At 42.3% G+C, this 17,057-nt stretch overlaps 1 protein-coding gene across 5 annotated transcripts in view; it reads left to right on the forward strand.

The window, feature by feature from the left end:
- Positions 1–17,057, forward strand: part of LOC309661333 (uncharacterized protein) — a 162,703-nt gene that overhangs the window by 17,386 nt on the left and 128,260 nt on the right. For 2 of the 5 annotated variants that reach the window (XR_014263938.1, XR_014263939.1), the window contains one exon: positions 7,417–13,151. The exons of the other annotated variants lie outside the window; for them this stretch is intronic. The gene's annotated coding sequence lies outside the window, so the exon portion shown is untranslated. Of the gene's footprint in view, positions 1–7,416; positions 13,152–17,057 lie in introns of those variants that run through there. 5 annotated transcript variants of the gene reach the window in all.

A 17,057-nucleotide genomic window follows, 5' to 3' on the forward strand; every position in this document is an offset into this window, starting at 1 on the left:
CTTCTAAAGGTGTGGACGGAAAACAATGAATGGGCTGCCGGGTACTCCGAGCGCGGGAGCTGTGTGCCTGTGTGCGTGTGGGTGGGCGGTCTTGAGGGCCGCCACAACTAGTGGAGGGCAGTGAGGCCCTGGGCAGGTCAGAGCTGGCAAGGGTGGGGATGGTTTGTGCCCCCCTAGCCTGGCTCCGGGCTGAGGGGTGGTGGAGCCTCTTCTCGGAGGTTCTCACAGCTTCCCATAAATGTTCAGCCCGAATGCATGCGGCTGGCGGAGGAGCAGGCCTGTGGCAGGGAAAATGGAACCCCCAGCTCGCTCTTGCTGGGGGATGCGGGTCGGGCACGTAGTAGTTTTGTGAGCCCGAGCAAAGGAGAAGCATCAGTACACTCAAGTCAGTGTGAAAAATGCGTGTGACTCCTGCGACTGCAGAGGTAGAGGAGACCTAGTTCCTCCCTGGCGTTGACATTCTAGGAGTGGGAGGCACACATGCAAACACAGAAAAACCGCACACTGGTGGGTGCCACGGGCAGGTCTGCTAGCACACGGTACGTTCAAAGGGTGAGTGAATCGACATTCGCAATGTTTTATGCAAACGTGGAGGGCTAATCGTATTATTATGTTTACATCGAGCACACTAGCACTTAAAGATAAGTGGAAACCAAACTTGGTCCGGTTGCTTTTGGGAAGTTGAAGGCTTCCTGCTGAACAAACAGCATTACTTTTTGCTATTCAGGATTTGGGCCACACAGTACTTTGATCTAAAATTTTAGTCGATAAAGAATGAATATTTATTGTTTTTATGAGCATTGTTTTGTATGAAACAAATTTGGGGGAGTGAAAAAGAATAAATATTTAGGACAGCAAACATCTAAACGCCAGTAGTTAATTTACTTTCTTACCTTGATTTACAATGGTAACATTTGGGTGGAGAGCTGAAAAGAAGGAACACTCTTTGTTCTTGTTTTATTTAGAATTTCTAACATCTAAAGGAATGTTTTTATTGCAAGTACATAAAATAATGAAAAAAACCCCAAGGATTTAAATGCCATTAGAGAAGCTTAACCTCAGGGTGTTAAATGAGCAAAGGATATTCTAGCAGATTTCTTTTGAATCTTTTTCTATTTTTTTCCTTCTTAAATACCTTCCAATTTCAAAGTTGTTGTTATAAAGAATAGGGGGGGAAAGGAGTGTTAAAAAAGGGGAAACAAGGGAGACTTCCCTGGTGGCGCAATGGTTAAGAATCTGCCTGCCAGTGCAGGGGACACGGGTTCGATCCCTGGTCCGGGAAGATCCCACATGCCACGGAGCAACTAAGCCCCGTGCGCCACGACTGCTGAGCCTGCGCTCTAGAGCCCGCGAGCCACAACTACTGAAGCCTGTGTGCCACAACTACTCAAGCCCGTGAGCCTAGAGCCTGTGCTCCGCAACAAGAGAAGCCATGGCAATGAGAAGCCCGTGCACCGCAAGGAAGAGGAGCCCCCGCTCGCTGCAACTAGAGAAAGCCCGCGTGCAGCAACGAAGACCCAACGCAGCCAAAAATAAAACAAAAAAGGGGGGAAACAGGGATTTCCCTGGTGGCTCAGTAGTTAAGAATCAGCCTGCCAATGCAGAGGACACCGGTTCGATCCCTGGTCTGGGAAGATCCCACACGCCTCGGAGGAACTAAGCCCGGTCGCCACAACTACCGAGCTGCATGCTGCAACTACTGAAGCCTGTGCGCCTAGAGCCTGTGCTCCACAACAAAGAGAAGCCACCACAATGAGAAGCCCGCGCACTGCAACTAGAGAAAGCCCGTGTGCAGCAAAGAAGACCCAACGTAGCCAAAAAAAAAAAAAAAAAAAAAAAAAAAAAAAAAAAGGCGGGGCGGGGGGACAATAAAAAGCACCTGAAGCTCCAGAGGAGTAGACTCAGGACCCCACAAAGTGAGGAGAACGGACTTATCCCTGGGAGGTTTGGGGCAGAGGAGACAGTAGTTGTCTCATAGACCAGAGAGCTTTATTTGGATGAGTCAGGCGGTTCATCCAGTCGGTATGACTAAACAGCCACCAGCTTCAGAGTCTTAGGAACCTGAAATCCTAAAATCATATTTAGAGCTGATGTGATGTTTAACAAGGGTCATCTAGAGGGAAAGCATCTGATAGGCTCAGAAGGTACAGACACTGGCTTTTAATGTTTCAACATACCATTTGCCTTGATCAGATGTTATTTTCAGGAAAGAAAATAGTCTTGTCTCTGGGACTTTGTCACACAAAAAAACTGTTCGGAAATTTTAAAATGCTCAAACGTTTCATAATCTCTACAAGTGTTCAAAGGGCAGAAAAATAAATCCCCATAGCTTGTGTTTTTCGGGGCTTATTGTTTTATTTCAAATTTGGTTTTCCTTATGTTTTGTTTGTTTTATATCACGATCACAAGCAGCATGGTGTAGCTATGGCAATGCTTATAGAATTTGTGTGTCAGGCTCTGGGCCACAGTGGCTGGGCGGCGTCCCACACTGGGGAGCAAGGAGGAAGATGACATCAAAGAACCTGAAGACTAAGCACATTTACTTTTCTGATTCTAATGACTTTGTTTGGAAAAGAGTAAACACAATTACCTTAACAACTGAGCTGGGAGGCTTTGAGGGTTTAACACTGCATTGTTTTCCTAGGGAGAGGGTGAGGACTGCTGAGGATCATGGAGAGGGGCCTGGAGAACCAGGTGGTTTTGTTTGTTTTCATTTTCTTCTCAGAAATGCGTTTGCGTAGTTACAGAGCATTTGATGGAGTTTCTTATAAAATTAACTTTGTTTATTTTCCTTATTTAAAATGGAATTAATGTTCATTATAAAATAATTTGAGAGGCCAAAAGAGTGACCCTTCAAAGTTCTGTCACCAAATCTCTTTCTACATTTGTCCCCCTAGCCAACTGTTCCCCTACACAGATTTTATATCCATTTATAAATATGCAACGCCCGCCCCCCCAAATAATAGCATGTTATTCATTGTTTCATTGTTTGCTTTTTTTCACTTAGTATATTCTGGAGGTCTTTTACTCTCAGTCCCTATAGAAGTGCTTCATTCTTTTTATCTGCAGCATAGCTTTCCATTATATGGATGTTCTCTAGTTTATTTAACCTGTCCTCTATTGATAGATATTTTGGTAGTTTCTAATCTTTTGCTATCACCAACCATGTGGCAATTAATATTCTTGTAGTTGTGGGATTTTGCTGTTGTGAGAGTGTGCCTGGAGGGTAAATAACTAGAATTGGAATTGCTAAGTCAAAAGGTACGAGCATTGGTGGTTTTGTTTGAAATTGTATTGCCTTGCTTTACATAAAGATCATTTATACTCCCGCCCGTCATATGTGAGAGAGTGCCTGTTTCCTCACATCCTTTGTAACACGGTGTGATATCAAACTTCTGGATCTTTGCCAATCTGGAAGGTGAAAATAGTGCCTTAATGTAGTTTAATGTGTACTCTTCTTATAAGTAAGGATGAACATCTTTGCCTAAGTTTAAAGAGCTCTTTGTATTTCCTATTCTGTGAACTGTACGTTCACATCCTTTTGCCCATTTTTCTATTGGATTGTTATTCTTTTTCTTATTGATTTGTTATAGTTCTTTATATATTAATAATGTTAGTCTTCTTTTCTGGAATATGAATCACAAACATTTTTACCAGTTTGCTGTTTGTATTTTATTTTGTTTATCCCCCTCCCCTCACTATGCAGAAAATTTTTATTTTCATGTAGTCAGATATCCAGGTCTTTATCTTTTATGACTTAAGGGTTTTATATTATACTTAAAGAGACTTTTCCCAAAACAGGTTATTTTTAAAAATCCTTCCATGTTTATATCTATTTGTTAATGAATTCATATTTGATGTATCTGGAATTCATTTTGGAGGAAGGCATAAGGTAAAAAAACAGCCTTACTGATATTCTACATTTTGCCACCTGCTTGCCCCAAAACCATTTTTAAAATAATGTATCTTTTCATTAATATTTTGAAAAATTACCATTGTATATATTAAATTACCTCAGCAATTTAGTTCTGTTTCTGGACATTCTGTTTTATGTCACTGATCAGTTTTCTAGTCAAAGTCAGTACCACTTTGCTTTTAAAACTGTAGTTTCATTATGTACTTTAAAATCTTGTAGAGTTGGTTCTTTCCTATTACTATTTTTTCCCCAAATTTTCATGGCTATTACTGTTTGCTTATGAATGTTGAAATCAGCTTGTCTAGTTCCCCCACAAAAATAGTTAGCCTTTTTGTTGGAAACATGTTAAGTTTACAGATTGACATAGGGAGAATTGAATTTTAGGATATTAAGTCTTTATCTCAGAACATGGTATTTTTTGCTATTTTTTCCAAGTCTTTTTTTTTTTAACATCTTTATTGGAGTATAATTGCTTTACAATGGTGTGTTAGTTTCTGCTTTATAACGAAGTGACTCAGCTATACGTATACATATATCCCCATATCTCTTCCCTCTTGCGTCTCCCTCCCTCCCACCCTCCCTATCCCACCCCTCTAGGTGGTCACAAAGCACCGAGCTGATCTCACTGTGCTATGTGGCTGCTTCCCACTAGCTATCTATTTTACATTTGGTAGTGTATATATGTCCATGCCACTGTCTCACTTTGTCCCAGCTTACCCTTCCCCCTCCCCGTGTCCTCAAGTCCATTCTCTAGTAGGTCTGCGTCTTTATTCCCGTCCTGCCCCTAGGTTCTTCATGACCATTTTTTTTTTTTTTTAGATTCCCTATATATGTGTTAGTATACGGAGTCTGTCATACAGAGTTAAGTAAGTCAGAAAGAGAAAAACAAATACCAAGTCTTCTTTTATGTCTAGTAGCAGATTCCTTTAATACTCACTCCAGTAACGAGAATTCCTCCTAATGAAATACTAGCAAGAGTATAAGCTCCCCAAAGAGTTATTCAAAGCAAGATTTTGACTTACTTAACTGATGTATATTTCTAATCTTTGAGAATCCTCTTTCTCTTTATTTAAATATACACAATCAATGATTTTGCATCTGTGTGACTATATTAGTAACATAAAAAAATTAAAAACATTTGCAAAATTATCCTGCATGGTTTTCTCCTTTGGATATAGTAAGAGGCCAGCAAGATAATTTTCTGGCCTCCAGCATTACATTCTCTCTCTCTCTCTCTCTCTCTCTTATTTTTTAATTTAAATTTTACTTAACTTTTTAAACCAAATCTTATATTTTGGAATAACTTTTTATTTACAGGAAAGTTTCAAAATTAGTACAGTGTCCTTGTATTCCCTTTACCCAGTTTGCCCTAATGTTAATATTTTAAATAACTATGGAGCACTTGTCAAAATAGAAAGTAACATTGGTACGTTACTTTAAACTCTAGGCTTTACTCGGGTCTCACTAGTTTTTCCATTCATGTCATTTTCGGTTCCAGGATCCAATCAGGAAACCACAGTGCACTTGGTAGTACTGCTCTTTGGCTAACCCACTAACCATGTAGGCTCCTTGTACGGCTAGAGGAGAACCCTTGTGACCGCAGAATCAGATCACGTGATCGCATGATACAGCCTTTCTGCCCTACATGTGCCTTCCTGTATTTGCACTGCTCCATTAATCTAACCTAAACGTGTGTGTACGTATGTGCGCGTGTTTAATATTAAGGCAAACCAACATTTCTTTGTGCCTTTGGAATGTCTCTCCTTCAAATGCTATTGATAAGATTGTCATATGTATTTTGATGAAACCACTGTTTGTTAAATCAGTAAACGGGTTCTTTTGCTTACTGTCCACATTTGCCTAATCTACAAAGATGGGCTTTTTTTTCAGCGGTTAAAAGCATGGGGTCTTACAAATCTGGGTTCAGACCTAGTTCAGATACTTACCAGCTGTGTGAGCTTGAGCAAGTTACTTAGTGTCTCTGAGCTTCGATTCTATAGAATGGAATGATCACAGAAACTTCCAGAGATAGCACATGCATAGCCTGTAGTACAATAGAATTTCTAATAAAAGGTAGCTTGTATACACTGGCTGTCTCCCATTCTCCCTGGTCTCAAATAAGCTTTACATCCAGCACATCCCTCTAGACCACAGATTGGTATTAGCAGCATAATTTTTACTCTCTGAAGGAAAAGGTCTAGGAAGAAGTTTCAGTAATAAGGGTTCTGTCAAGTACAGATACCACACACTCTTCTAACCTCTCCTCTTTCCACACATTGCTACTTTATTCGGTACTCAGCTAGGTTTTCCTGGGTGCGCTAGTGGGAAGGATGGAATTGGCTCAGGTACGCCTGGAGGGAGGAGGCGTGTGGAGCAGGAAGGATCTCTTCTCTTCTCTCAGAGAGCTCCTTGTGTGGCTGCAGCGTTTGAGCGTCTGCCCAGCTGGGCATTGCCAAGAGGCCGGGTGGCCCCAGGTGGGGCAGAGCTCACAGGCCTAATTCTGGGTGAATCTCTGGCTCACTGTTCCATGTCTGATGGGGCCCTTAGAGAGCTTCCGCTAAGGGTAACTTTGGGTCCTTCTGGATGCCACTTCCAGGCTCTGCTGCCAAAGGGAAATTTTCTGGTTCACCTGGGATCATTCCGAAAGGACCAGACAACAGGGTCAAGCTCCTTGGTCTGCTCTGCAGACCATCCTGAGCTGGAGGGAGAGATTCTAGCTCAGGGTGTTTCTGAGAGATTTATCGTAATTAACATTTTTCAGTCAATGCTATTATCTCTGCAAAACTTGCCATATTTTTCAATATGGAAATAAGTATTCTTGGCTTTACGTGTAAAGGCCTTCCATCTCAGCTCACATATTTCTTTACCTGCAGGTGATGCTAATGATTCCTTCTTCTTTTTTTAATCTTATTTTTTCTACTGTAGTTATAAAATCCTGATATAAATATATATATGTAAAATTATTATTATTGATATTATTTCAGGTTTTCAATGGAAAATTCTTTATGAGGAAAATAGAACCTTAAGTTATTTAGTTGCTTTCTTCTCTTAAAAGAGCAACTAAATAACTTAGTTGCTCTTAATATGTCCTTAATATGTTTGGAAATATTTCATAGATAAATGCAGCCTCCCTCAAGGCTATTTAGCAGCGAAATAATTCCCAACCCCAGTAATAAATAATCCATGTAAATAAATATCTGCAGCATTCTTGCACATATACATACTGTTCTGTTTTGGGGTCAGGGACCTGAGAATGAAAAAGGTTAATTTTTAGTATACTATGTCTTTGGGTAACAGACTCACAAATTTTTTCTTTGCTGTGCTACATTTAGTGTAAGATACTGCTTTACATTTTGACTGCTTCTCTGCAAAGCTGGTGCCTGGATCTTTACCTCTTTGAATACAAATGTAAATTATCATTACAGTATTATGGAAAAGAAAGAAGTCTAATACATACATTTCTCTCACTGCTTTCTTTTTCTCTTTTCTGGGAGAACCAGTTTGGCTATTAAGGGAACCTCTCAACACAGAGCAGAGCAAGAGAAAGCAAGCTTTCAGAGAGAATAGCTGTTTACCATCAAAGCAAACTGGGTTCCACACAGACATGGTATATTATACACAAAGACGAAGGTAAATGCCCCATGGTTTTTATGAGTAATTTGCTGTGCTTATATAAATGCACCAGAGCCTCTAGAATTCTTACTGATCATATTACTTGCTGTTTTATTGTTTAGAAAAAGGCACCAAATAACCAAATGTAATTAAAAAATCTATCGTCTGGATTCCATACCCCCCACCCCCATAGTCTGGTGCTTCTGTGTGTCAACATCTATATATCAGGGAGGAGTGATTTTTCCATGTGATAAATGCCAATTTGGTGATGCGACATAATGAAAATTCACTAACCTTTTATTTATCAAAGTGTCTTTCTCTGCTCAGTTTTAAAAAGCAGGAATTTCACTTGGACTTATATATTTCTTGGGTTAATTTATATTTTATAAATATGTGAAATTATTAATTCTCTCTATCTGTAGCGTGTGTGGACCCTGAAGCTTATGGCAGTGCTGTTATCTGTTGTAGGGAGGCAGACATGCTCTTTGATGTGTTATTCTTGGGGACTGGGAAGGATAAAGATGGAATACGCATTGGGCCCAGCTCTCCAGATGGGCTGAAAATGCAGCAGAGAGTTCATGTGCATTTCCTCAGAGCAGGCTCGTAACTTTCTCCTCCGCACCCTGTTGTAGATAACAGGGTCCTTCAGGGAGGAGCAGCCTCAGCCATCCCTGCCCTGCACCCCTCTAGGGTGGGTGCCGGACGTCTCCAGTCTGCAGACACCACCTCCTGCACGTGCTTGCTTCAGTAAGCTGCCTCCGCTTTTGCTGTGTGGAATGAGTCACACTACCTAGGAAAAATGCCCCATGTGAACAATAAAAATAACAATCATATACGGTGCCAGCATATGTCCCAGCCTGTTCTAAGTGCTTTATTTCTATTAACTCATTTAATCCTCACAACAACCCTCTAAATAGGCTTTTTAGTATCCTCGGTTACAGACGAGGAAACTGAGGCACAGAGGGGCTACCTGTGTACCTCTCTTATTCTCTGGCCCCAGCCCTGTGTTGTTTTAGTGAATGCAGACTCAGGCTTGGCATGGAGATTCATTTTTGGTTTTCCCCCTCGGGACTTTATTCTTTAATTTAGTAATTCATTCTTTCAGTCAGTGTGTTGAGAGGTACTATGAGACAGGCGCTCACTGTGTTAGGTGTTGAGGATACAGCCAAGACCAAGTCGGGCATGATGGTGGCCCCACAAATCTTACAACCCGCTGGGAAAGCCAGACATTAAACAGATAATTACAGCAGACTGCAGTGATGATGGAGGAAAAACTGGGTGCTGTGGGAGAGCAACGCAGGGGAATCTAATCTGGTCTAGGGGGTCAGAGTCATTTCCCAGGTGGAGTGAGAACTAGCCAAGGGAAGAGAAAAGAGGAAATTGCTCTAGGCAGAGGGAACGCCAAGGTAGAGGCAGGCAGGAGGTCTGTGGGATAAACAGAAAGTGCTGCTTGAAGAACTGACAAGCTAAGGTCAAGTCTGGAGTGTGGATCGGAGGGCGGGGGTGGGAAGGGAGACACTGGAGAGGCAGGCTGGGGTAGAAGATGGAGAGCTTGGTAAGTTACTGAGGATTTGTCATTTAAACTCAAAGAGAAGCCTTTAAAAGGATAATCGGGGAAGTGATGTGATCCGATGTACACTTTCAGAAAGATCTGTCCCCTGCTCTATGGAGAACGTCCTGAAGTGGGGCAAAACTGAGGCAGGGAAGACCAGTTAGATGGCTGCCGCAGTAATCTCCCAACCCTTGGGGATACCGACAAGTCCTCTCCTCAGTCAGCAGACACTTGGCAGGGTAAGAAACCTTCAAAGGGCCTGCATTCCACTGAAGGCCAGGGAAGACGAATGTGCTTGGTTTACGTAGCCGGGTCAGATTGATGTGGGGTGCCAGCAGCCCGTGTGCTCAACCTGAGGAGAGCTGGGGAGGAAGAGTGCCCAGAGACACGGCCTTTGGATGTTTGATCACTGTTGGTTCATTCAATCAATAAACGTACTGGCACTCAATTTTTTGTCTAATTAATTGACAGCTACCATTTCATGCGTGTTCACCAGTCACTGTTCTAGGCCTTGAAACGGATTATCTCGTTTATTCTTCACCACGGCCCTCTGAAGTGAGCGCCTTATTTCTTCCCCAGTTTCTAGTTCAGGAAGCTAGGCAAAGAGCTTAAATTGCTTGCCTATGCCACATAACTAGTAAGAGGAGAGGAGCCAGGATTCCATTATATGAATGAATGAATGGATGAATGAGCAGAACCTACGGCCTCCGCTCATTTGCCTCTAAAAACGTGTGAGAATGCTACCTGATTGTGAACTTCCCACCAACAGTGGGTGATCGTCACTGTCTTTATGTAGATTAAGCAACTGCGCGGGGCTCACTCAGTCTACCATCTGCAGCTTTGACGCTAGAATAGAGAAAGGAAAATGCAGCCATTGACCTTTCTATGTCGTGGGCAGCAAGATGCACGTGGTCAGGCAATTAAAACAAGTGTCTGATAAGGAGACAGTTTCTGTAGGGAAAATGAATGGGTAAAAAAAGGCCATACTCATTTTTTGTAACTTTTTTTTTTTTCTTTTTTGGGCGCACCACGCAGCATGCAGGACCTTATTTCCCCGGTCAGGGATCAAATCCGTTCCCCCTGCAGTGGAAGTGCGCAGTCTTAACCACTGGACCATCAGGGAAGTCCAGGCCATACTCATTTTTAAGGAGTTTACAGTTAAGTTGAAACACTTATGCACCCATTGCATAAGTGTCAAAAGCACTTATTGCTTTTGACAATATACTCAAAAGCAACCAGGATCATATTAGGACTTCTGTTTGTCTTAGAAATTTTTCCCTTCCTCCATTAAAGAAATATTAAAAAATATATTCTACAAATGTAGGGTACAAAGAGGAATATAATCCAGGCTGGATTCATTATTATATCTTTATTATTGTTATTTTCATTTTTGTTTTTATTTTTAAATAAATTAACATTAAAACATAAATGTTTGTGGCTTCTAGGTACTGTGCCGTTGTGCCTCACGGGTAAGTTGGTCCTGTTTCCAAATAAGTGACACAGAAAAAATCAGAAGATTGTTTTGATCTGAACTATGGCTCTGCAGCAGTCCCCAACCTTTTTGGCACCAGGGACCAGTTTCGTGGAGGACAGTTTTTCCACAGACGGGGAGGGGGGCGTGGCAGATGAAGCTTCGCTCGCTCACCCACCGCTCACCTCCTGCCGTGCGTCCCGGTTCCTAACAGGCCTCAGACCGGTACTGGTCTACGGCCCAGGGGTTGGAGATCCTGCTCTCAGGGATTCAAAGTTAGCCAAAAAGATACTAAGTGGTCAGTTTCCAGGACAAGGCAAAGATGGAATGGGCAGCTGAATAAAGTCTAGAATGAAATGGGAAGGGAGACAGGTGCATAGTGAGAGACTAGGTATTCCCTTTAACCTGATGCCAGGTGTGGAATTTGGGAAGTGATTGCTAAAAGGCACTGTGCAGAGTGGGAGAGACCAACATGGGCCAATGTGCGTAGGGAAGGGCCCAGGGGAAAGGTGGGATCCTGGCCAGGACCCTGAGAGCCAGAGAGTAGATTAGGAGAGTCTGGGATCATGGCAGATGTATAGGGCAAGACTGCGCAAGGCAATCCGGAAAGGCAGATTAGATCAGGAGGATGTGGCGATACCATGAATTGAATTGTTCCCCATTCATGGACAATTTTGCAAAAACAAAAAAAGGTTAAGTGCCGAAAGCCAGTTCAAGTCTCTGCTTGCATGGTATCTACTATGCGAAACACACAGCTGAGCCCAGAATCAAAGGGGTGGGGCAGGTCACTGCAAAGTTACATGGCAAAGGCCACCAATCTAGGGAGGAGTAAAGAACTAGGGTCAGTGAGATCGATCCACCGTAGAGAGTACCGTGATACAGGCCTCATGTTAAAAGGACTGTGCCAGTAGCTACATGGAGAAGAGATCTGGGGAACAAGGGTGGAGTGAGAGAGGGCAGGCAGGAGCCATGGAAACGACAGCGGCTTGGGGGAGGGTAGGACCAGTGGAGATGGCGAGGAAGGTTGAGTTCTGAATATATTTTGAAGGTAGAGCTGACAGGACTTGCTGATGGCTTAGATGTATGATATGAGGGGTAGGAAGGAATAAAAGATGACTTCTAGGTTTTTGGCCTGAGCAAGTGGATATCACTTCCTTTGAGGCCCCACTAATCCAAGAAGTGACTGGTGGCACGGTGACCACATGAGTGTACTCCCTTTGTGATAATTCGTGGAGCTGCACATGACGTGCCTTTGTCTGTGTGGCTTTCTCTATGCGTGCTGGCTCTCACTTTATAGACTAGGAAATAATTGGTAGAAAAATGCTCAGTAAACACTGAGAGTCAACCTCACTACTTCCTCTGATTCCTCTGTGGCTCTCCAAGTATCTGTTGAATTTATTCTGTCTCCCTTGTTTGTGCTTCAGTTCAGAGCTCTTGCCTGGACAATTGCAATAGCACTAACTTATCCCACTGCCTCTGGTCCCCTGTCCATTCTTACACGGTGGCAGAAAAATCTTTATAAAATACAGATACGATCATGGCTCTTTCCTGCCAAAAATTACTTCCCCATAAAGTAAAGGTCAAACTCCACTGTTTATGATGTAAACGCCCCTCAGGTGTGGCTACTTCTACCTAATCTTGCGCTGCTCTGTCCTTCCCATGCAGCATTACAGCCATCGCAGCTGTCTGCAGTTTCCGTAACAACACCCTGTACTTGTGCATGGCCCTTCCTCTACCCGGAGTGCCCTTTTCCCCCTGTGATCCTGGATAGGACCCCACTCAACTACCTGCCCCTCTTCCCCAGTGTTCCAGGCAAAGCCTCCTCCACTCCTCTGTGCCAGCACTTGGCTTTACACTTCCTTCCATGTATTATCAGAAACAGTATACTGCCTTGTAATTATTTTTAAAGCAAAGTTTATTTTCCTTTTCCTAGCAAAGAGACCTAAATAGAGTGAGAGAACTAGCCATTTGAATATGACTTGTACAAAAAAGTAATAGAAAGAAGGAAAAAACCCCCCAACTGTCACCATTTTAAAATCTTTCCTTTTATTCTTTCCTTTCAATCTTGTTTTCAAGGCTTATTTTAAAAATATAGTTGAAAACATACAATATAAATTCTGTCTTGCTTCTTCATATAGTATTATAACAGTGACTTTCTCTTGATATTTAAAAATGTTTCATGTATTTTTATGGAAACCTATTTCCATGTTATTTCTTAGCACCTTAACTTCCTCATCTGTGAGTCTTGTCTTACATGTGTTACTCGTCCATAAATTTATTAGATTTAGTGTTTTCCAGTGATTTATATAAGATTTTTCTATATCAAAAATGTAAACCATTGGGCTTCCCTGGTGGTGCAGTGGTTAAGAATCCGCCTGCCAATGCAGGGGACACGGGTTCGAGCCCTGGTCCCGGAAGATCCCACATGCCGCGGAGCAACTAAGCCTGTGCACCACAACTACTGAGCCTGCGCTCTAGAGCCTGCGAGCCACAACTACTGAGCCCTTGTGCCACAACTACTGAAGCCCGCACGCCTAGAGCCCGTGCTCTGCAACAAGACGAGCCACCTCAATGAGAAGCCTGTGCACCACAACAAAGAGTATCCCCCGCTAGATACTCAACTAGAGAAAGCCTAGGCAACTAGAGAAAGCCTGCATGCAGCAATAAAGACCCAATGCAGCCAAAAATAAATTAATTAAATAAATAAGTTAAAAAATATATATATATAAACCATTTTCAGTTAAAAAGTATCATTTAAGACTTAATTAGGCTGCAAGTAACAGAAAAGCAGGTGTATTTGTTTTCTGCCCCCCAGCTTTATTGAGGTATAATTGACAAATAGAATTGTATATATCTAAAGTGTGTGACATGATGATTTGATATGCGGTACATTGTGAAATCATTACCACAGTCAACTTCACACATCCGTCATCTCATGTAGTTACCTTCTTTTTGATGAGACTGCTTAGAATCTACTGTTAGCAAATTTCAAGTATACATAGGTGTATTAGTTTTCCATTGTTGCTATACTAAATTACCACAAACTTAGTGGCTTGAACAACACAAGTGTATTCTCTTATAGTTCTGGAGGTCAGAGGTCCAAAATGGGCCTCACTGGGCTAAAATCAAGGTGTTGGCAGGGCTGTGTCCCTTCTGGAGGCTTTAGGGGAGAGGATTTGTTTCCTGCCTTGTCCAGCTTCTAGAGCCTGCCTGCTTTCCTTGGCTGACGACCCCTTCCTCCGTCTTCAAAGCCAGCAATGGCAGATTGAGTCCTTCTCACGAGCATAACTCCCATCTCTGCTTCCATCATCACATCATCTTCTCTGTCTCTGATCTCTCTTCTGCTTCCCTCTTCCACTTTTAAAGACACTTGGAATTACATTGGGCCCACCTGGGTAATCCAGAATACTCTCTCTGTTTTAAGGTTAGCAGAATAGCAAACTCAATTCCATCTGTACCCTTAATTCCTCTTTGCCATGTAACATAACATAGCCACAGGTTCAAAGGATTAGGATGTGGACATCTTTGGGGGGCCCATTGTTACATGCCACACCAAGCATATAAACAAGTGAGGTGTTTACTTGTCTTATGCAAAAATAAGTCTAAGGGTATCAGTCCAGGACTGGTATGACAACTAGTCATACCATCAGATATTCAGGCTCTTTCCATCTTCCTGCTATATCATCCTTAGTGTATGGACCTTTGACACTGTACTTATTGCCTCATGGTTGCCAGATGGCTGCTGAACCTCCAGGCATTTCTTCTATGCTCCAGGAAGGAAAAAGGTGGCAGTGTGAAGGGCAAAGGAGCAAAAGATAGAAGGGAATGTGTCTTAGGTCAGATTTACCAGAAGCAGACCCTGGCCTATTCACACGTTAGTGATTTACTAAGGAAGTAGTTCTAGGAGATATCAGTAAATGGATGGAGTAAGAGAAGCAGCACAGAGAATACTATAGAGCCAAACAAGGGAGTGCTTCAGCCTGAACTCAAGGGGAACACGGCATGAATTATACAAGTTTGTGTCGTCTGCATCTCCAAGAAAGTAGCAGACTCCTGCCCCAGTCAATGGGAAAAGGATGGGGACGTGAACACCCGGGCCTTCTGACATCTAGGCGAAGAGGCTCTTGCAGCCTAGAGGTAGCTGTCTGAAGAACGTAACAGGTGCCAGATGTTAGGGCCAGCACAGAGACGAGCGCAGGGCGCCCGGAGCAGATAAAGGGTTTCTGAGGGATCTGGGCAGAGCACCAAGCACTAGCTGCGATTTGTCTCTCTTGTGAAGCCTCTCTGGATGCCCTGGTTGGCAATCTCCAACACATCCCTCCTGTCCAAGCTTGTCACATAGCCACCCCTCTCTGCAAAGATGTCTAAATCAGGATTTTTAGTTGCATATGTTGCTACTTTAATAGAACTGGAGTTCTGTTAGTAAGTGAAAAGGAGAGAATGGATATTGGGTAGGCAACCATCAGAGTCTGCTAAAATGTATTTCTTGTTTTGTTAACTTTAACTTTTAGTCATCTTTCTTAAACAGAAGATTTAAAGTTTTACATTGTAGATATTTTCTTTTGTAATTTCTACCACTATTGAAAAATTAAAATGCCCTTATTAAACAGATCTGATAAATATCAATTTCTATTTTATCTGTATTTTCTAGTTTATAAAATATTTAGCTCTTTAATCTGTATCTTATTTTGAAGAATAATTTCAAGTATTGCTGCAGATGATTATCCATACAAACACACTTTTTTCTGTGGGCTGTGTATTCCACTCCACTGGTCTGTTTACTCCTTCAGTACCACACTTCAGTCTCCTCACTCTGAGACTCTCCAGAGTTTTTGTTCCAGTGTTTAAAACTTTGTTCGAGTGCTTTTCATGCAATGTGGTTCCTGAATTCAAGTCAACAACTTCATCAGGTGGTTCCCCGAAGAAACAGCTTCCCTTCAAACAATGAAGAAAAGACTTGCTATGCTGGGCGTACTGAGAGGAGGTAGGTCCGTTTTCAAGCTGACATAGTTGATCCTCATCGTTCATGGATTCTATACCTGTGAATTCACCTACAGGTTAAAATTTATTTGTACCCACAAAATCAATATTTGTGGTGCTTCCATACCCATTCACAGACATGGGCAGAGTGGTGAACCCTTGAATTGCCCAGGACATGAGTTTCCCAGCTGAGATGGAGCAACTCACACTCTGCATTCATTTTTTTAAATTAATTAATTAATTAATTTATTTATTTATTTTTATATTTATTTTTGGCTGTGTTGGGTCTTCGTTTCTGCGCGAGGGCTTTCTCCAGCTGCGGCAAGCGGGGGCCACTCTTCATCGCGGTGCGCGGGCCTCTCACTATCACGGCCTCTCTTGTTGCGGAGCACAGGCTCCAGACGCGCAGGCTCAGTAATTGTGGCTCACGGGCCCAGTTGCTCCACGGCATGTGGGATCCTCCCGGACCAGGGCTCGAACCCGCGTCCCCTGCATTAGCAGGCAGATTCTCAACCACTGCGCCACCAGGGAAGCCCCACGCTCTGCATTCTTATTTCTGCTCTCATACTGAGGACAAGGGTCTTTTTTGTGCTCAAGTTAGTGCCATGTTTTTTGCATTTTTGTGCTCTGTGTTGGTGATTCTGATATTTAAAATGGCCCCCAAGCACAGTGCTGAAGTGCTGGCTGGTATTATTATGTGCAATAAGGCTATAGTGTGCCTTATGGAGAAAATATGTGCATTAGATAAGCCTTGTTCAGGCATGAGTTGAAGTGCTATTGGCTGTGAGATCAACGATATATATTAAATAAGAAACACACAGAAAACAAGGTTCTGTGTTGATCGGTTGACAAAAATACGATCAGAGGCTCACAGTAATCTAACCCTATATTTCTCTTAGTAGCAATGGTTCAGTATTTGTTAATTCAGTGTTTGTAGTGATTTTACAGAACGTAACTACTGCAAATAACAAGAATCAAGTGTACTTTCCTAAGGGATATTTGACGATTATTTGGGCCACTTGTGATTTTTAACCTCGAGTGTACCCACGTCACCTCTTGCTCCTAAAAGATGGGACTCCTTGTATCTTATTTGGGCATGACGCAGGAAGTATTTGGATGCCTGTGACATCCCCTCACGATGCCTTCCTCTTGAGGTTGTTTAGACCCCATTATTTAGAAGTCTGGGGAAGGATTTTCATTATTTACTTTAATATATAGTGTATCTTCAGTTTCATCATTAAAACAACAACAACAGTGGTTTTGTATTGAGAAGCACTGAATACAGATTTTAGGGAGGAAAAGAAAATTGTACCCTGATTAGTGATGTTGTACATTCCTCAGTGACTTATAAAACTTTTTCTTAATGGTAAAAATAGTTGCCATTAAGTTTTACTGTGTTCCAAACACTTCAGTAAGCACTTTATATGCTCTATTTTATTACATCCTCACAACAATCCTGCAAAGTAGGTCTTATTATCTTCATTTCACAAATGAGCATCTGTAGATCAGGGAGCTGCATTTGAATC

Source organism: Balaenoptera physalus (genome assembly GCF_965194825.1).
Source record: "Balaenoptera physalus genome assembly, chromosome: 5".
In the NCBI taxonomy this organism is placed as follows: domain Eukaryota; kingdom Metazoa; phylum Chordata; class Mammalia; order Artiodactyla; family Balaenopteridae; genus Balaenoptera; species Balaenoptera physalus.